The sequence below is a fragment of the Acartia tonsa genome, unplaced genomic scaffold (assembly GCF_053477335.1).
Source record: "Acartia tonsa isolate MP-2025a unplaced genomic scaffold, ASM5347733v1 sca2, whole genome shotgun sequence".
Taxonomy (NCBI): Eukaryota; Metazoa; Arthropoda; class Copepoda; order Calanoida; family Acartiidae; genus Acartia; species Acartia tonsa.
This window is the reverse complement of record NW_027649596.1, coordinates 20,775-43,031: the sequence shown is the minus strand read 5'-3', so window position 1 is coordinate 43,031 and position 22,257 is coordinate 20,775. Positions and strand designations below refer to the sequence as shown.

The 22,257-nt window shown below is 32.4% G+C and overlaps 2 long non-coding RNA genes across 2 annotated transcripts; both read right to left on the bottom strand.

Moving 5' to 3' along the window:
• Positions 1-2,164: 2,164 nt before the first annotated feature.
• LOC145310488 (uncharacterized) lies at positions 2,165-15,653 on the bottom strand. Its single transcript, XR_013876561.1, has 3 exons — positions 15,530-15,653; positions 15,209-15,267; positions 2,165-2,263 (listed from the first exon to the last, which is right to left on the bottom strand). It is a non-coding gene; the product is annotated as an uncharacterized LOC145310488 (long non-coding RNA).
• Positions 15,654-15,823: 170 nt separating this feature from the next.
• LOC145310484 (uncharacterized) lies at positions 15,824-16,317 on the bottom strand. The gene is made up of 3 exons (XR_013876559.1): positions 16,286-16,317; positions 16,073-16,114; positions 15,824-15,949 (listed from the first exon to the last, which is right to left on the bottom strand). It is a non-coding gene; the product is annotated as an uncharacterized LOC145310484 (long non-coding RNA).
• Between the last annotated feature and the right edge of the window lie 5,940 nt (positions 16,318-22,257).

Below are 22,257 nucleotides of genomic sequence, written 5' to 3'. Positions count from 1 at the left end.
TCTATAAATAGTCTGATAAAAGTGTAAACTAATTCTTCAAAGTGGGTTATTTATTGTCCAACACAATAAAAAAGGATATTATTATTTTAAATAACATCTGAGATTCAACCCTTTGTAGACAGTGAGGTATTTTTTTTCAATAATACAAATTTAAAATAGATCCTTATTACCTAATTACTACGTTATAAAAAAACTAATTGGCAATTTTATATCATAAAATAAATCCTTAACAGTAAGTAAATTGTTTCAACTATATATGACAAGTTAAATATCCCTACAAAAATTATAATAAACAAAAACGTTCAGATTTTCCCTGTATTTTCCTTTTTCCCTCCCAAAATACCATAAAATCAAGGCATTATTCCTAGATATTTTTGTTAATAGGACGTTTTTGGTTGATCAGTGTAGTGAAATGTGCTTAGAAAATGTTAAGATTTGATAATCAGATAAGAGGAAGTGAGGGGGTTTTTTATCTGTTTTTCTTTGTGAAAATATAGTCTCTAACTAAAGGACTTTTTATATCTAGTGATGATTTTATATAGTAGTAAAAAACAAAATGACCTTAAAAATACCTTGATTAATATGTACTACCCATTTTTTAAACTTTCAATTATATGTACTACCCATATTTAAAAAGTAACTTAGTTATAGCCATCTTTAACCTTTAGAAATAGGACCATTTCTGGTCTTGAATCGTTTTTTTTTGGGGGGGGGGGGGTAGGGGTAATGATTTCTGGATTTTTGTTTGAGTCCAAAAATATGTTGTTTCCCAGGTTTGCTGGCATTCTGTGCCCACCAGGATGGAGATATTAAAAAATTTCCACTCCCAGTTATGTGTCATACACATAATTAAAAGTAACTCAGATATAGCCCTCTATTGTTCACACACAGAAATGAGAAAAAACTAGAGGGGGCATTCAAAGTCCCCCTCAACCATCCATTAAGGTTAACACAGAAAATGTAATAGATGAAATTTTAGGACAAGACCGAGTGAAAAACAATATTAATGCTGCTGTTTTTAAATACAATAATCTTTGTTATATAATTTAGTATATTTGTAATTTTGTTATTTATGAATAAAAATAATTATGATCCAATCCTTTGGTGGAACTGAATAGCATATGTAGAGGATTTGTCAGAACAAAATTTTCTTGAAAAATTACTGTAGTAATATCCAAAAATGCTTTATTTTTTTAGTTATATATCTCACTAGATGTACAATACTTTGTAATCTAGATAAAGTCACATTGCAATGATTTTAAAAATTTGAAAAACCTATATATTTAAGATTTTTTTAAATATGAAAAATAAATATGAAAAAAACCACTAATTTTTTAAAGTTAAAATAAATTAGTCTGTAAATAGAAAGTTTGTAAAAGAAACTATAAAAATGTAATGTTATTAAATAGATCACACTTGAATCCTAATAAGAAAATGTGAATTTTACAGCCATTAAAAAGCCAAAATGATTTTGATTGGTCTTTAGTGGGAAAACCCTTGCAAAAAGAAAAACACGCAGGAATTTTAGGATTTCTAGATATATTAAAAGTAAAAAATATAGAGGTTATTAGATCTTTTGTGGTTAATTGACGTTTTCGTTGATTTGTAAAGCTAAGAGTGCTTAGAAAATTTGATCAAGGTATTCAGTGTAAAAGATAAATATGGTTTTCTTAAAAGAAAAAGAGTGTATTTAAATGATTCTAAATATATTTTTCTGATATTGTAATGTAACTATGTCTTATATACATTGTACATACTAAAAACTTTATGTTTTTTTTTACATATCAGAGTATTTTATTAAATTGACATACATAAAAGTCAAACTTCAAGTAATAATTTGGATAAGATTGTTCAAAAATTGGGAATTTTTGTTAAGAGTCAAAGTTTTTGGGCTTGAAAATTGCTGTATATATTTTAAATATTAAGTGTCTGTCATATCTACTACAGTACCCTAAATCGATTACAACAGGAAGTGATATTTTATTGTTGAGATCTATTGCTGCATAAGGTCCTCTATTAATATCTATAAATTTACAGGTTTGCCAGCAGTCAGCAATTATGTTGACTCCAGTACTCAAAGTATCTAAAAGAACAAATTTAGGGTATAGGATAATAATAATAAATCAAAGTTTTAAGTTTGTTATAAATTTTCTTTAACAACTGGTTATATTGTACCTTGGATAGATTCCGGCTGTATTTCACAAACTGTTGGCAAACTTGAAGAACAATAATCAGCAACCCAATTATTATAGGTCTTTGTCATCTAAATAAATGTATGAATAAATTCAAACATATTTCTTATCTACTGATTAGTGGGTCGATTTTGGAATTTTACATTAGTAGACATTGGCAAGGGTTACTGGGCCAATATAAAACCCTGTGAAACTTGAAAAAGCTGTTTTAATCCAAAAACAACGGGCGCGCGGGGGGGTATAAGATGTGCCCGCCCCCTTTTAAACCAAAAATTGAAATTTCTTCAAACACAGACATGTTGCATATCAAAATGACTGCATTGAAATGCTGATTACAGATCTGAAAACCATTAAAAAAAATATTGATTCAGTCTGAAATGATTTTCAAATAACCTACCAAAATAAACAATTTTGACTAAATCAGCTGTTTTAGGTACTTAATGAGATCTTATTTGAACTAGGAGCAATATTTTTCAAAACTGTTTTCAGATTCGTAATCAGCATTTCAATGCGGTCATTTTGAAATGCAACATGCCTGTGTTTGAAGGAATTTAAATTTTTGGTTTTATAAGGGGGTGGGCACTTTTTTTTACCCCCCGCGCGCCTGTTGTTTTTGGATTAAAAAACCATTTCAAGTTTCAAAAGGTTTTATATTGGCCTAGTAACCGCTGCCAATGTCTAATAATGTGAAAATCCAAAAAAGATTGCAAATCAACCCGCCCTATTGCTGATATTTACTTATCATACTTGCCAAAGAGTAAACTCAAAACTTATTTATTATCACACTTGACCAATATCAGTGTAGAGGGGAGGGGTGTGGTCAAATCAAACCAGGCAGGGTCAATTAGTTTAGCCCAGGTAATTTTTTACTTCAACAAAGCAATAAAAAGGCCAACCAAGATGCCTTTCTCAAACAGCAAAAAATCAACAGCAGATTTTGACATAGCATGTGGACAGGTAAGAACAGATTGAGTTAAAATTTGCAGTATTTAGTAAAAATGCAATCACATGAGCTATAATAAACATTGCTGAAGACCTGAAGGATTAGGATCTGCAAGATCACAACTGAAATAGGCTTTAATTCCTTTATTACAAATTATTATGTAATATTACAAGATAATTTATTATTTTTAAATTTTATTTGCTTTGTTGAAATCTGAAAATACAGTGTTTTTTTTCAAAAGTATTGATTAATTTATCCCACTTACCATTGACAGAAATTAATAAATAATAATCAATATCATATTTTCTTCATTGTCCTTGGGCATTTTGTGTATGAAAACAATATTTTGCAGTTTTTGACATATTATGCCTCAAAACCTGTTTTTAAATGCAGCACTATAGGCATAACATTTGAACAGGAATTAAAGGTCTAAAAGCAATTATAGTATAAAAGCTATAATAACCAATTCCAAAAAAGCACAAGAAATGCACAGGACACAAAATTGGACGGAAATTGTTAAAGTTTTTGTGTCTTTGTGTTTGCTGTGTTTTTTTTCTGAGAATTTTTAATAACTTAACCATTTCTTCATTTTGACATTTCAATTCTCATTTAAATGATATGTTTACAGAGCCATTTGAGAGCTAGCTGCATCTAAAGCTTAAATGCTTCATGCCAATGAAGAAAATAAGATATTGATTATTAATATCTTTTAAAGACAAGTTACTTTATGAAAAGCCTATTGAACAATTTTACCTAGGGAGATGGACATAATTGACTCCAATATAAGATATTTCACAATTTTCTATAAACTTTCCTGTAAGGGGAGATTAAAGGTCTCAGGTGGTTGTAAATTCAACGGGTAAACTGGGGGATTTACAACAACTAGGTATCATGAGCATCCGGAGGTGCTGGAGGAGGGGCGGGATCAGATCTCAACAAGGTTGAGATGTGACCCAGCCAAAAATTCGGCATCTCCACGTGGATAGGAAAGGAAAGGCAGATTCTAAAATCTGACCCAACTAACTGAACTAATCATGAGCGGAAACAGTGGGGTTGTCTTATGGTGTTTTTCATTAGGGTGGGTTCATATCGGAATTAGACAAAGCGGGGATATGCAACAGATAAAATTAACATTAAAAACATTTCTGACCGAAAAAGAATTTTAAAAAATTGAGTTTTAGAACACGACCACTTAAAAATATAATTCATTACTTATTAGTATGCAAAGACGACATTCAAAAAAAAATTTTGAATCAGAACTATGGCTTCATGGTGCTCCCTGGAAAGGCCTTGAGGAGCTGAATCAGGAACTTTTGTCCGTTTCAAAATATCTAGCCTTAGAAATCACTAAAAAACCAAAAGAATTTAAGGTTTATTGAGAATTGTCCAATTTGTAGAGGTTTTTTAGATTTTCTCAGGCTAGGAACGAGATTTTTTGAAACAGACAAAAGTTCCTGACTCAGCTCCTCAAGGCAATTTCAGGGAGCACCATGAAGCCATAGTTCTGATTCAATAAATTTTTGACTCCCATTTACAAATAGCTATACAATTGAATGTCTGGTCGTCAGCTGTTTTAAGACTTTGGATAAATTTTAAATCATCCAGAGGTGTATTATATCTATATAAATTGAGTGCAGATCCCCGCTTTGGCCTCAGAAAAAAAATGTCCAAAATCGACCCACCCTATTTTTCATGTATAGGAATAATAAGACCAGCTTCACGTTTCTTTTAAATTTCAAAGATCGTAGGAAACTAGCAAAGCAAGGGGATCTTTTATTCAACAAAAGTCTATAAAAAGGGAAATGACAAAGGGAGGGTAATGCGAAAGGTTGGTTCTAGTGTTGCTGGGAGGTTGCGTGACTTATTTTCCTTGTACGGGGTTGCGTGATTTCCAGTAAATACTAGAATCAGCTGATGGGTGTGATTGTGTGTAATATAGACGTGTCTGTATGGTACACGTGTGTGTGTTATTAAAAACAAGTTGTTTGTCTGTCGGTGATTTTACACAAAATTCAAAGTTACAATTAAACCAAAATGATATATTTTTAAATGTGGAGTGTATAATTTATTCTAACCCTTTTATATGTATTTTCTTTTTAGGTTTTTAATAGGCTCTGCCGTGGAATGTAGCAACCCTGAGCCTATTAAAAGTTTTTACAAAAATTTATTTTTATCAAGCTTTTACTCTATGACTGATGCTACATCTATAACTTTACTTTATGACAGTTTATCTTTTATTAGGACCTTTACATCTGGTTGTCTCTCCCACCTTTAATTTTTCTTAGCAATTGCAAATTTGGACCAACATTGTACACTTTAGGACTCTTTCTCTTCTTCCACAAGGGATGGCTTTGTTAATAGTCTATTATTAATGATGCTGATCTCTTACAGATTTTCCCATGAACGCTACACCTAATGAGATTAGAGATGGGGAGGCTGGTGGAGCTAACGGTGCTGGCATCCTCGGGCCCATCAAAGATGGAGCCCAAGCTACTTTTGGCCGTGGTACGCCCCTGGGACCTGGTTATGGGGGCCCCACAGTAAGAGCTAATAGTCAGGTAACCGATTGTCGTAGAGACCTATCGAAATTTTTCGACCAGGACACGACAATTTGCACTTTGAATGGAGAAGGCAGAGACTAGGGAAACCTGGATGCCCAATTCAAGTTAGACATAAATAAGAGTTTGAATAAATTGAATTTTGGAGATGAATTGCTAGACGGAGATAATGAAACAGACTTGACAATGACAGAAACAGACAAAGAATCAATGGAGGATGTAAGTGTACAAGAGGATTTGGAAATTACAGGCAAAACAATGGACAGAACATGGATAGAAGGAAATGACACTGAAATCAAAAAGAAAAGACAGACGCGTGCAGAGATCTGGGAGAAAATGAAAGACAAAGAAGGAGAATGGACAGATGTACTTAGTAAAAGCGCAAAAAGAAAATTGAGAGAGAAAGAGACACAAGAGCAAAATATTGATAATAGTAATATTGATGATATTGATATATTTAGAGGCGGAAAGAGATCGATAGGTTTTGAACGAAGAATGAGGCTAAAGAAAGCTAAAACTACAAGAGAGATGGAGGTGAGAGCCAAGGACCCTTTGCAGCAAGAGGTCAACAACACGTATCTTAGTAGAGAAACCTTCTCGGACATAGTCCGAAAAAAGGACCGATACATGTTTGAAGTCAAAGTCAGAACAGTTTTTGCTATGGAGGAAGCTAAACTTACACAGGCACAGCTGGATAATCTTGACCTTCAACTCTTAGGAGCCTACATAGAGCACATACAACAACATGGAGACAAGTTCAAGTATGACGCTGTTGCTGGTTATTCTAAAGAAACGGGAGTAGGCTGGCTCTTGGCTGCAACTAAAGAGATGGCTGAATTTGTATTGAACGTCACCAAGAATATGAAACCACCAGAACAAGAAGACGAGGTAGATCCTCTGGAGTATCACATCTACCTGGCGGAGGACCGCATTTACAGGAACATGTGGACCTCGGTGCATGGAAAGCGGATGAACCTGACGCCAGAACAGCTGACAATGAGAATCAAAGTCTGTAATCCCATCCTCAAGTACAAGGAGGATGGGGTAACTAGATTCTATCATTTCATAGTGTATGGAACCGGACCACTGAACGCAGCAGGTTTCTTCAAGATCGGGCTCCAGGTTGATGAAAGAATTATAAACAAACTGAAAATTTGTCAGGCTGCGGTTAGGATTCAGTGACCTTCTTCTCCACGGGTCAAATGTTGAACAGGAGGTAAACGCAGCAATAAGGCAAAGAATTGTCAGTGAGATTAAGACTGTCAGAAGTGGGTTCAAGGCTATAGCCTTAGCCCCAGGTAGCAGCAGGCACTAACCAGCAGCAGACGGGCTCTGACAAACACTTTGTCAGGGCCACCAGCTTGACGCAAATTAATCTCCATCGTTGCTGTCAAGCAAGTTTAACACTTGGAGAACGACTAACTGACTGGACAGGACAAGACAATCAAGCCCAGCGGAGCACTACCTACAAAATAATGAGGTAAAAATGTTTCATAATGTTAACGTATATGAAAGCAAAGAAACAGGTAACAGAGCCTGCATAATAACCAACAAATTCATTACAGGTTTGATGTTAACACAATTTACTAACAGAGACCAGGTAGCAGCTACTTTTAACTTAAACAGTAGGGAAATTATCTTAGTATCTACATACATGGCCAACGATGAGAGAGCCAGACCGGTCAGGTTACCCCCTGAGAAAATTACAAAGGATGTCATAAAATATGCCAGGGACAAAGGTATAGGTATCATAGTAGGTACAGATGCCACAGTCACAACACAGCCTGGGGATCAACAGATATAAATGCCAGAAGTATAGCACTATTAGATTATATTCTAGACAATCAACTCATGGTAATGAATGAAATAGGTAAACCAACTTTTGTAACAAAAGTCCGAGAGGAAGTCCTAGACATTACAAAAACCACACCTGAGATTGCAAATAAAATAGTAGGCTGGCATGTAAGTGAATATGACAGCCATTCCGATCACAAGTATATTGACTTTATGCTTGATTCTCAACCAAATATTAACTCCAGTATTTTCAGAAATGTTAAGAAGACCAACTGACACACCTTTAAAGAAGCACTGCAAAGTAAGAGAAATGATAGACAGAAAATAGATAGTGAAGAAATAGATAGAGATAGATTAGATAAGGAAGCTGAAGACTTAAGGGACGATATAATAGAGGCTTTTAAAGAGAGTTGCAAAGAGTCAGAGAAAAAGGGTAAGGAGAAACCTAGATGGTGGGGAAAAACGCTTGAAAAATCTAAAAGAGAACTTGAAAGACTGAGGAGAAGGGTAAGAAGGGATAAGACAGATGAGAGATGGGAAGAGTACAGACAACAAAGAAACAGCCATGCTAGACTAATTCAAAAAGAGAAGGGTAAGGACTGGAAAAAATTCTGTGCTGAAATGACAAAACTGGATACGGCAGCAAAAATTCAAAAAATCTTTAAAAGGGGAAAGAAACAGCAAATGGGGACAATTAAAAAGAAAGATGGACAATACACAAAGACGGTGAGCGAGTCACTCCAAGTCCTGCTGGAGGAACACTTTCCAGAGGAACCAGAAGGTGACAATGATGAACCCATAGATCACACAAGTAACAATAAAAGGATAGATATGGATAGTGTAATAAATCTAGAATCAGTTAGAGCAGCCATTAACAGCTTTGGTAATTTCAAATCACCAGGAGGTGATGGTCTATATCCCATCCTGCTGAAAAAAGGACTTGACATAATTTAAGTGACATAGTTAGACTATACAGACACAGTGTAAGACTGAGTTACAGCCCAAAATGCTGGCTAGATATGAAAGTATGCTTTTTAGATAAACCTGGAAAAAAAGACTATACAGACCCAAAATCCAAGAGACCCCTGTCATTATCATCCTTTCTGTTGAAGGGTTTAGAAAGGTGTCTCTATTGGAACCTTACAGATAAAACTTTAAGACAAAAACTTTCCAGGAATATTTACAGCTACAAAGAAGCTGTGGGCACAGAGGATGCAATACACTCTCTACTTGCAACAGTAGAAACGGGCCTAGAGCACAACAATTTTGTGGCAAAACTTTTTTGCGATATGTCAGCAGCTTTTAATATGCTGACAGTAAGAAGTATTGTTAAAAAAATTTAACAGAAATTGGCGCAGATAGGGAAACCTGTGCCTGGACAGAACAAATGTTAAGGACGGACAGTCACTGCAACAATGAATGGTGAATCAGCAAGCAAACAAACAACCAGAGGCACCCCGCAGGGAGGGGTTGCCTCTGTGGACCTGTGGAACATGGCCAAGAACAATTTGGACCTCAGATTTCCAAAAATACACCCCTGTAAAAGAAATATCTGCGCAGATGATACACATGTTATCAGTGTGGGTAAAACTGAAGAAGACTGTGTAAGAAACCTACAAAATGATATATACACACTAGAAGAATGGGCACGTGACCATGGTCTGAGTTTTAGCTCAGCCAAAGCAAAAGTCATGCTCTTCTGTAGGAAAGGCATGAAACCGAAATACCTGGATGTAACAATGAATGGAGAGAAAATTGAATGGGTCTCGCAATATACCTATAATAAGAAATAACTTGAGCTGGAGGAAACATGTAGAAACAGCAGCAAAAAAGGCAATGGTGACATACAAGAGACTAGCTGTAAATGGAAGCTGGAAGATACAACCAGGACAACTACTCAGTAAAAAAAGCCACGCCATGGTTCTCATGGACATGGCTAAGAACCTAAAACTTCTACATGCACCTAGAGACAAGATGAACTATACAGTCAGCATACCAACTGATGGCTCCAAGAGCGAACAAAAAACAGGTTATGGCTATGTAATAAATGGAGCAGGTCTAAGATTATATGGATGTAACAACAGTGGACCCTATGCCACTGTATATCATACCAAATTATTGGGGATCCAAGAAGCTACTTTCACACTTATCAACACAGGTATAACAAACAGGAACATTAATATCTACGTGGATAATCAAGCAGTAATCAAAATGCTGGGAAAATACAGAATAAAAGAAAACCTGGCAGCAGAAACAAAAAAGTGTTGCAAATATATTTGCATCATTGCAAAAATGTACAACCAGCTCCACGTATAGTGAAGCGCACATTGGTATTCAAGGCTTTGCTTTAAGGCAGTCAGTATGTAGTTATCATGTATTAAACATCATGCAATAAGTTAAGAAAATAAAGGTATAATATTGAGTTATCTTTTATATAGAGTAAAATGTATTTTGGTATTTTGGTTATGCAAAATGTATAATAGTTTAAACATGGTACAAAAGATGGTAAATAAACTAGCAGAAACCAATAGAATAACAATAAATTGTGTACCAGGGCACCAAGGTTACAATGGTAATGAGATTGCTGACCGCAAAGCACATGAAGTGGCAAATATGGAAGTACAAGGAACCTGGACACATATCCCGATGGCAGAATCAAATATCAAAGCTGAAATCAAGAGTTGGGGAATGACAATGTGGCAGAAATACTGGGAAGGATTGAACAACTGCAGACAATCAAAACAAATGATGCCAAAAGTAAATATTAAACTCTGGAGACAGGGGAAAAATCAACCTAAAAGAAACATTAATATAATAACACAAATCCTCATGGGACATACAACCCTGAACAGACACCTCAAAAATATGAAACTGGCAGACGAGAACAGGTGCGAACAATGCGAGGAAGATGATACAGAAGAAAGCATGGAACATTTTCTATGCCAGTGCCCAGCCTTTGCAAGAAACAGAAGAAATACACTAGGAAATTTCTTTCTTAAAGTTGAAGAACTAAATAAAATTGACATTAAACGTATCATAAGATTTGTAAAACAAACGCAAAGATTTGAGTACTTCGAATATAGGGAAGTACCCAAATCTTTACACTTAAACATCTTAACTAAGTAGAGGACAATAATCAATCATAAGTAGCCAAAAAAGATGAAAAGAATGAAACATACACAAGTAGCAAATAATTAAAAGTATGAATTAAATAGAAGTGTATATAGTCAATCAAAGGATAGATAAGAATACTTCCTCATATTTTAGCAGGATAGAAAAGGGGTAGACAAGGTTTACTAGCTAGATATTGGATAGGTACCTAATAATGATTTTAACCACCTGATAGAACTAGTTTCCAACACCGGATAGATAAACTAATATCTTAATCTTAATAATAATAATAAACTTAATTGCAGGAATATCTAACCGGAGAGGTACCTAGTACCTGAACTCAGCCGCTGGATAGAGAAACTAATATCTTAAATCACTAATAATAAACTCATTTGCAGGAATATCTAGCCGCTGGACAGATCTCTAGATATTTAAATTTATATTTATATGCAGGGACATCTACTTCTCAGAGTGAGGAATAACTAACTAATACTTAAAATCTTAATTTTGCAGGGATACCTAGACGCCGGATAGAGAACTAAAATATCTAAAACTTTGACAATAAACTAAATTGCAGGGATATCTAACAACCGGACAGAGTATACAATATCTTAATCTTAAAATAAATATCTTATTTGCAGGGATATCTAGTTACCGGTTAAAAGCAAATATCTTAAATCTTAAAATCTCAAAGAACAAAATATCTTAAAGTGTTCATGAAGCAAGTGATACATTTGATACAAAAATTTGATACATAGTTGGAATTACTAAGTTATTTAGAATCATGACCAAAATTTTGCTAAATTTGATATAAAAAGTGCCTTAAAACTCCTATTTTTAAATTTGCTACAGTATAACTAAAATTCATTGACACAATTCTGTGCTATACAAACCTTTAGATTTGTTGGTATTTCTCTTAACACAGATGGAGTTAATAAAATTCATACTTACAAAATAGACATAAATTTCTGCTTTTTATACTGTTGTTATCAATTTTGCTTTTTGAAAACTGAAAAACTTGCAGTTAAGGTTTAAAAATGTTGGACCAAATGTCTAAAAAGATATTTTTCAGCTTATTTTAGTGCAACTAACATGACAGGCAATCAGAACTAGTGAGGAATAATTTATTATGGAAACACAACTTTAGGTGCCCTCAAATGGTTTTAGAGAGATGTAGTATTAGTTATGCACAGTTGTATTCAGTATAATTTTTGTTATCAATGTTGTGCCAAAGTGCCTCAATAAAATGACCCTTAGAACAGGAGGAAACTGGTAGTGGATGTATCATTTATTAAATAATACATAGTTATCCAATTAAAAATATGTTGATTGTGTAATTGTAAAACAATAAATTATGTATAGTCTAAATATTTTTTACAGTTCTTTATTGCTTTTACAATTATAAATGATGACAATAGGAGCTCCTTAAAATACACAAATAATAAAATATGTATAGTCTAAATATTTTTAACAGTTTTTCATTGATTTTATAATTACCAAAGAAGACCATTAGAGCCCCATTAAATCCACAAGCAATCAATTGGGCTATGAGGTGAAAAAGCATGCATTGATGTTCCCATTTGGCCATCATAAGTAGGTAGATTAGTAATTATACAATTCATTCATACCTCTTCTCAATGCAAATAAAAGGCTTCAGTATGGAAAAAAAGCATGAGGCACTCTAAAATCAGAAGAAACAAATCATGTAAATAAGTGCCCTTTTAAATCTTCATGCCACCTATTGCTTTTAAAGGCAAAAATGCCTTCTTGTGTGGTTCCATATAATCATCATTTTATGGGTAATTGGAAATCTAATTACTATTTGGTATTGTGTGAGGGTCTACAAGTGTACACAAAAAGGGCAGGGGGAATGAAATATTTCCCCTCATCAAAGATTATTTATATATATATATAGATGTTTAGATTAAAAGGAATAAATAAATTTGAAAAATATTTCTAGAGCCATTTCTTTTATTGTGATAGTAGTTTGATTTATTTTACATTCCTACAGTTACTTTAAAAAGCATCATTCATCACTTCTCTGGTCTGATCATACATAAATGTTCTGCTATTAAATTACCCAAGGATTGAGAAGATAATTCTATATATGTACCACTAAAAGGGACCCTTCAATATTGCCTATTAATCCTCTCAAACATGATACTATCTTGTAAAGAAATACTTTTACAATTGCTATTTTTATTTTATAGTGGGCTCTATTTGTCTATTCTATGATGATATGGGGGTGACTCCAAATAGGGGAAGGCAGTTCAATATTTACAGTACAAAGGTTTATTTTATACAGCCTTCCCTTGGTCAAAGGCAGCCCCAAAACATCATAGACTATACAAATAGAGCCCAGTATGAAATAAAATAGCTATTGAAAAAATAATGAATTTGTAAAATAGGACATTGATACAGAAAAAATTTTTGTTAGAAAATATACTTATTGTAATGCCACATAAATATAACTTATAGAAAATAATGCCTTTCCTGTATCAATGTTCTATTTAACATATTTATTATTATGACAATAAAAATTTGTTAAGTTCTACATAATTTACTCAGATGAGGTAATTTTTGTACTGACTTACCCTTTTTGAAGGGACCCCCAAATCATCATACATATATAAATAATCTTTGATGAAGGAAAAATATTTCATTCCCCCTGCCCTTTTTTTGTATAGTCTATGATGTTTTGGGGCTGCCTTTGAACAAGGGAAGGCTGTACAAAATAAACCTTTGTACTGTAAATATTGAACTGCCTTCCCCTATTTGGAGTCACCCCCAAATCATCATAGAATAGACAAATAGACACTTTAAAATAAAAATAGCAATTGTAAAAGTATTTCTTTACAAGATAGTATCATGTTAGAGAGGATAAATAGGCAATGTTGAAGGGTCCCTTTTAGTGGTACATATATATAATCATCTTCTCAATCCTTGGGTAATTTAATAGCAGAACATTAATGTATGATCAGACCAGAGAAGTGATGAATGATGCTTTCTAAAGTAACTGTATGAATGTAAAAAAATTAAACTACTATAGGCAATAGGTGGCATGAAGATTTAAAAAGGCACTTAATTACATGATTTGTTTCTTCTGATTTTAGAGTACCTCATGCTTTTTTCCATACTGAAGCCTTTTATTTGCATTGAGAAGAGGTATGAATGAATTGTATAATTTTATTCATTATCCTGATATCTTTCTTTTTAAATTATTTATTTATATTAATAATAAAGTTTTAATAATAATAATAACTAATCTACCTACTTATGATGGCCAAATGGGAACATCAATGCATGCTCTTTCACCTCATAGCCCAATTGATTGCTTGTGGATTTAATGGGGCTCTAATGGTCTTCTTTGGTAATTATAAAATCAATGAAAAACTGTTAAAAATATTTAGACTATACATATTTTATTGTTTGTGGATTTTAAGGAGCTCCTATTGTCATCATTTATAATTGTAATATCAATAAAGAACTGTAAAAAATATTTAGACTATACATATTTTATTGTTTTACAATTACACAATCAAAATATTTTTAATTGGATATCTATGTATTATTTAATAAATGATACTTCCACTACCAGTTTCCTCCTGTTCTAAGGGTCACTTTATTGAGGCACTTTGGCACAACAGTGATAACAAAAATTATACTGAATACAACTGTGCATTACTAATAATACATCTCTCTAAAACCATTTTAGGGCACTTAAAGTTGTTTTTCCATAATAAATTATTCCTCAATAGTTCTGATTGCCTGTCATGTTAGTTGCACTAAAATAAGCTGAAAAATATCTTTTTAGACATTTGGTCCAACATTTTTAAACCTTAAATGCAACTTTTTCAGTTGTCAATAAGCAAATTTGATATTAACTGCATAATAAGCAGTAATTTATCTCTTATTTTACAAGTATTAATTTTATTAACTCCAACTGTGTTAAGAGAAATGCCAACAAATGTAAATGTTTGTTTAGCACAGAATTGTGTCAATGAATTTTAGTTATACTGTAGCAAATTTAAAAATATGAGTTTTAAGGAACTTTTTATATCAAATTTAGCAAAATTTTTGTCATAATTCTGATTAACTAAGTAATTCCAAATATATATCAAATTTTTAAAACTTGCTTCGCGATCACTTTAAACCTAAATATCTTATGTGCAGGGATATCTAGTCATCGGATAGAAAACAAATATCTTAAATCTTAAATCTTAAGGAACAAAATATCTTAAACCTAAAATAAATATCTTATTTGCAGGGATATCTAGTCACCAAATAGAAAACAAATATCTTAAATATTAAATTTTAACGCTGAACTTAACTGCAAGGATACCAATACTATAATATGACTATTTAGGATATTTCATGGGCCCATGGACGTTTTTCGTTGCAGTTTCACACAAGCGACGAATGGACCAAGGTGAAGCTGAAGGACCCAAGCCTAAGGCAACACCTCGCCCCTAAGAGGTATTTTCCAGGTAAGGGGAGATTAAAATAATCCAAGGAACAAAAGACAAACATCCTAACTTTTTTATTTGGATTGTACTACATACATATTACATTGTATATGAAGATTAGATTTGAAAGGTTAAAATTATTACCTTCATGCATTCCTTGGTACCCACTGTGCAGTTTCCACCAAGACAATCTTTATAAGGAACTAAAAATAAAAACAAATTTTTATAACTAGTCCCATCATAAAGCCCCCCAAAATTTTTTGAACCTTTAAACAGAGAATCCTCATTGGGATAAGCTTTGAGGAATATTGTTACAGCTATCTAATCAATTAACATCTTAGTTTTGAATGTTTAAATTTAATTAATCTTAATATTATTTTAAAATCATATTATTAAGTAAAAATGTTTAGGTGCTGTATAATTCATCAAAAATTTTGCTTTTTCAACACGTAAGTTGTAATATACCTGGACCAGGTTTATCTAGCCATAAATCCTTTTTCATTCCAATCCAGAACTCTGTTCTTGTACTTTCATCTTCATCCAGAATCCCTTGAATAATACAATTCAATTTTAGACCAAGAGAAAACATTTTTAACTATTATATAATTATATTATATAATTGATTTGTATATGTTTGATTAAAGATTTATCTAAACATTTATATCAGAAAGAAGGAAATTTTTAATGATATCTTATTATATTTTACTCTAAAAAATAACATATTATAAAAATATGATGTTCTAAAATCAAATTATTTACCTTTAATAAAAACATTTTCTTCATTTGTATAAATAGTAGCCAACTCAGCTTTGCTGTCCAATTCTTTGCACTTCTTACTGGCAGTATCCCAGTTAGAAAATTCTTCTAAAATCCGGTAGCATTTTCCTAATATTGCATAGAAGCGATATTTAAAAGATACCAAATACATGCAGTGTACTATAAAAGAATTTGATAATAATAGTAAAACATTTAAAAAACAATAAAAATTTATGATTTATTTTGAAATACCTGTGGTTTCTTCAACTGACCAATCTTTTCCACATGTTAATGCTAGATTAATGAATTGATTCAACATTAAATTTTTTTTTTTATGTATATTAAATGAAGATAAGAAACAAATTTCACTCAAATTAAGGTAAAGTGCATAAAAAGATTAAAAAGTATCCTGTTTATACTTTTAAGTTTTTAAACAAATCAAAGAAAGAAATAAATAGATAATACCTGGATTTGATTTTCCACAGTTAGGATAATCTACAAAATATAAAAAAAAATTCTGTTTACTTTTGAGCATTTTTTCCTTTTCCATATGTTTTCCCTTTTGATAGACCTGGACGGCTATACATTATTTTAATGTTCTTCTTTTAATAAACTAGAAAAAAGAACATATCAAAGTTCCTTTTCAATTTCTTCACCAACTAAAATCGACTTTCATTAATAGGCCTTATGAAAAAAGAACGATAAGTTTACAGTAAATTTTTAGTTTAGTCTTTATTGTGCATTGCTATAAAGATTATATTTACAAAAGACCTTATACTACAAAAATACTAAATCCTACAAAAGACAATATCCTACCAAAGAGCTAATCTTACAAAAAACCTTAATGACAAAAGCCCTAAGCCCTGCGAGAGGCACTGACCCTTTAGGCTACTCTATATCATCTAACCAATTGCATAATCTTATCTTAAGTTATATTTATTTATCTTATATTATGTTAAATTTTATTTGAGCTATTTTTACCATTAGGTCTCAAGACGTTGAGGTCTTTTGTAGGATTAGGTCTTTTGCAATCAAGTGATTTTGTAGTTAAGCCCTTTAATCTTTTTTAAGTTATAAAACAAATCGTCAATAAGAATTCTATTGAGTTTTACTTCAGCCTTTAGTGGATTCGTCTTGCAGTCAATCCCTTTCCCCAAAGTTTTTAAATGATACCCACAACTTACAATTTTAAAATATTCAACTAACCTTTAAGTTCTGGTAGTTTGAACGAAAATAAGTTCAAAAATTTATCCTCAAAATGTTCAAAAATATCATCAATGTCCACATCATTTCGCCCATCAACTAAAACAAAACATTCGATTTCATATATTGAAAAATTTCATTATAAAATACACATAAAAAGATTGCCCTTTCGGTAAAAAATCTAAGGTTTTGGGTTATTTAAAATTAAAAAGCAAAGGTTAGGGCCTTATACGAGTTCTTAATCGACAAAGGGGAGGGGGGGGGGGGATAAGAGTTGCCCACCTTCTATTTTCCCTATTTATGTGACTTTTTGATCAGTTTCCATTTGTTATGCAGAAGTTATGACTTAACCTGATATTTTGCTTCCTTACCAATTTTATTTTGCGAATTTTTTTTTAGGTCCTTTTTAAAGGCAAAGCATTTCTATAACTAGGGCCATGTACTTTAATTTAAACAGGTTAGAATTGTCCTATTGATTTCAAATTTTGCAGGGTGATTCCTATAACAGTTAGGTACGTCTTAAAAAGCAACTCTATAATTGTTACCTAAAAAGTCTGTACGTCCATTTAAAACAAGCTGAATTTTTCAATTTTTTGGATCAAGGAAAGAAAACAAAGCTGCAGGTTTCATCGTATTTTAACAGTAGCCTTTGAAAGGTTAATTTAGGTTAGGTTAAGAAAATGTTAATGATTGCCCCGCAGGGGCTAGAAATAGGAGAAAAGCTACTGTGAAAATACGAGGAAACCAACAACTTTTACAACGTTTTCTTTCCATGATCCCAATTTTTTTAAACAAAATATTGTATGTTCAAATAATCCTATTCATCTGATTTAAGCAAAGCTTCTCTTTAATCAAGTCCTTAAAAATTCAGTACGTCCTTAAACACTATTTAGCTTATTCAGTTCTTACACTCTATAAATTTGTCCTTTCATTTCAGAGCTTCGCTTTTATCAATGTTGTTATCCTTGTTTACATAAAGAAACTTGTAAATTTACTCCTGAAATTTTTGTGTGATCTCCTTATTTAAAATCAAAGTTTTTCTATAATTAGGGTCGGTTCGTCCGTAACAATTAGCTCTTTTCGTCAATTAAGTCATTTTAGAATGGTCCAATCAATTTCAAACTTGGCATGCTTGGTTCCTGTAATAGTAAGGTATAATTTAACTCTGTAATCGTTACCATGATGTCCATACAGTGTTAATTTTTAACTTTTTTATGAAATTAATAACTATACAAGTAAACTGTTTTTAAACAGTTAGCTCTTTTCGTTAATTTAGACTTATTAGAGTTGTTCTATAGGTTTAATATTTGCATGATGATCTCTATGACAGTTAATTACGATTTAGGATGCATAGCAACTCTATTATTGTTACCAGAAAGTTTGTATATCCATTTAAAATATGCCGATTTTTAGCTTTTTGACCACATCTTTTAATATGATATAATTATCCTATTCATCTGAATTTTTGAATACAGGTTTAAAGGACAACATAGCACAATGTTATAAGCGAAGCTTATCTATAATCAAGTCCTAAAATGTATGTATTGTGTTTAAGCAGATTTACAACAAATATACTTACAATTTTGTTTAGACTTTTTAGGATGTACCGTTTTTTGGCTTACCATCCCTTTAGTTGTGAAATCTTTATCTTTGGGTCTTTTTACATAAAAACCTAAAAATTTGACTAGAATAAAGGTGTACCAATTTTTAAACTTTTAAAATTTTATTCTTTGATCTTAACTAATAATTACAATTTACATTTCAATTACCCTTTCTTTCAAGATTTTACCATTATTGGAAACAATTTTATTTATACAATATAAATTACCTTATCATTGTTTTACTACTCTTGCTTCAAAAAAAAATATGTTTAAAATAAGTACTCCTTGTTATAACTTTTAGCCGCACCTATTTTTACAAAAAAAATTATTTAATAGGTACCCAGTAGCCCAAAGTACAACAACAAATAAACAAATAACCAAAAAAACTGCCTATAAATGTTTAATTAACATTTGGTTTAAAATCTATTAAGTTTTTATATTTTAAACATCAAAGATTTTATTGTACAGACATTTACTGTACAAAATTTGCCTCTGAATTTGCCTGTCTACAGAATTTCACTTTTTATTTCCCGATGATTATGATTATGAAAATTGCAAAATATCATGATATAGTCCTAATTATTACTAATTTGAAAGTAGCTGTCTTTCCGTCTGTCTGTTTGATGTCTGTCTGTCCGTCTGAAACATAAGAATTTACTAATTTTTTTCTTTTTCTTGTTTGAATTAATTTTGTCAACCCCCTAATTTTTTGGGCATATCCATAACCACCCACAGCGCCAAAGCTATAACACCATAAGGTTAACTTTTTTTTTCAATGGCAGAAAATTTTCTAGCAAAATTATCAAAGAAAATTATTACACTAGTCCCCTAGTTCAAAAAATTTTCCCTTCTGTTGATTACAATTGCGTTTGGACATTCAACTCAATGAACCAACCTTTAAAAAAAAAAATAAAAGTCCTTGGAGTTGTAAAGCAAGCAAATGTGAAAAAGTTAATGTAAAACTTTGGGAATTGTCCTCTCCCTCCCTGTATCTTCACACTGTCTCATTCATGACCCATAGCATGAAAATGTACTATTGTTGAGCCGTTTTTTAAGGAAGCGCAGCAACTCTTTAATTATTATAATCTTATGGCCATGATAAAAAGATTGAGATTGGTAGACAATATGATTCTTCAAGATTAAAGGACCCTGTGATAAAGAATGAATTTGTCTTAAAACTCAGAACTAGATTTCAAGTCTTAGAGGACCTAAATGACGAGACTGAGATCACATTGGACTTCAATTAAAGAAAACTTTCAATCTACTGCTAAGGAAACCGTAGGACACAAGAAACCAGAGAAAAAGGACTGGATCTCTGAAGAAACATGGAACAGAATAGAAGAGAGAAAGAAGCTTAAAAACAAAATTCATAATGCTCAACATTTGGCTGACATGAGCAATTTAAGAGCTGAATGTACTGCTAAAGAAAAAGAAGTCAAAAGTGCACAAGGAAAGACAAGAGAGATTACATTGACAATCTGGCTAAAAAGGCCCAGAGAGCAGCTGAGTTCGGTAACATGAAAACAGTATACAACATAACCAAGCAATTAAGTGGCAAATATAACAAAAAGAGTGGTGAAACTATCAAGGCTAAAGATGGTAAATTACTCACTACAGAAAAAGAAGTTGCTGAAAGGTGGAAATCGCATTTTTAAGAAGTGTTGAACAGACCTGAACCAGAAATCACTGCTGAACCAGAGCCAGGACATGAAATAGACATAGATATAAGACCACCAACTATTCAAGAAGTTAAAGCTGCTATACATAGTCTAAAGAATGACAAAGCACCTGGACCTGACTTGATAACTGCCAAAATGGTTAAGGCAGACATAGATCTTTCTGCTAGGACTCTAACTGATCTCTTTGATAAAATTTGGAAGCAAGAAAAGATACCAACGGACTGGTCTAAAGGAATAATCATAAAACTACCTAAGAAATGAGATTTGAACAACTGTGATTATTGGAGAGGAATTATGCTGCTTTCTATCCCAAGCAAGGTCCTATGTAAAGTTATTTTAAACAGATTTGATGAGAAAATTGACAATAAACTAAGAGAAGAACAAGCTGGATTTCGTGCTGGAAGGGGCTGTGTTGACCAAATTTTCACACTTAGGACGATTATTGAACAATGTGTTGAATTTAACAAGCCACTTCATATAAATATTGTTGATTTCTCTTAGGCCTTTGACTCCATACACAGACTAACACTCTGGAAAATACTAAGAAGTTATGGTAAACCTGAAAAGATGATAATTATGATAACTAAATTTTATGACAACTTCCAAGCCTGTGTTTCAGTTGGAAACAAAAAGACATCTGATTTTTTTCAAAATTAGCACTGGAGTTAGACAGGGATGCATTTTATCACCTATTCTATTTATATTAGTCATTGACTGGGTGATGAAAAAAACCACAGAGGACAAAAAACGTTGTCTCCAGCTGGGCATACTAGGACACCTAGAAGATCTGGACTTTGTTGATGACCTGGCACTGATTTCAGAAACAATCAACATCTACTAGCTAAGACAGATAGACTAGTCAAATATGCAGGACAAGTCGGGCTCTTTGTAAATGTCAAGAAAACCAAAATTATGAATATACCTACAAACCATAATTAAAACCAGGATTGATAAGGCTAGGGTTGCTTTCAACAGTCTACACAATGTTTGGAAACAAAAGAAACTTGCTCTGAAAACAAAAATCAGACTTTACAACAGTAATGTGAAATCAGTTCTTCTTTATGGGGCTGAATGTTGGAGAACTGTGAAAACTGAAACAAATCAACTTAATGCATTTCACAAAAGCTGCCTAAGAAGAATTTGCAAAATATTTTGGCCAAACAAAATATCAAACATTGAACTGTATGCTATGACCAAGTGCAACAGTATTGAAGCAGAAGTGAAATATAAAAGACTAAGATGGCTAGGACATGTGCTCAGAATGGAACATAACAGGATTCCAAAAAAGTGCTTAAGATGGAGCCCCACCACTGGTAAACGTAAACTGGGATGACCAAAAATGACCTGGAGGCAAAGCACTGAAAAAGACCTCTTTTATTTAAAATTAACATGGGGAGAAGCTGAAAAACATGCCAAGGACAGGACATCATGGAGGAATAGGGTGGCCGTATTCTCTGGACTACAGAGTCCAAAAGAGAGACGCGCCTGAACTGAACTGAATCTTTGCTTCCATTTGAAACATGACTTATATGCCTATTTTTCATGGCATAATTAGAGGCATATTTATTATTTTTTTGGGACGTTTAATTAGGCATAATACAGCATCTCAATAATCAAGTTTTATAATGTAATATTAAAATATACATTTCATATTATTCCATTGTGCTGAGAGCTTCAGAATGAAAACATCTCATTCCTACAAACACACCTCAGTTAAACTCACTGTATTTGTAAAAGCATTTACTAGGTGAGCAATTTAACATTAACTAATGTTACTAATACAAAAATCACTTACACTGACTTTAAAAAAATAAGAAAAGGTTACTACACAAAATAAAATCCTAACACACTAAAAAAAATAAAAAAGGTAACTACACGAAATAAAATCCTAACACACTCTAGTATGGGGCGCAAATTTGAAAACCTTAAAACAAAACTACTCAATCGGCTGAAT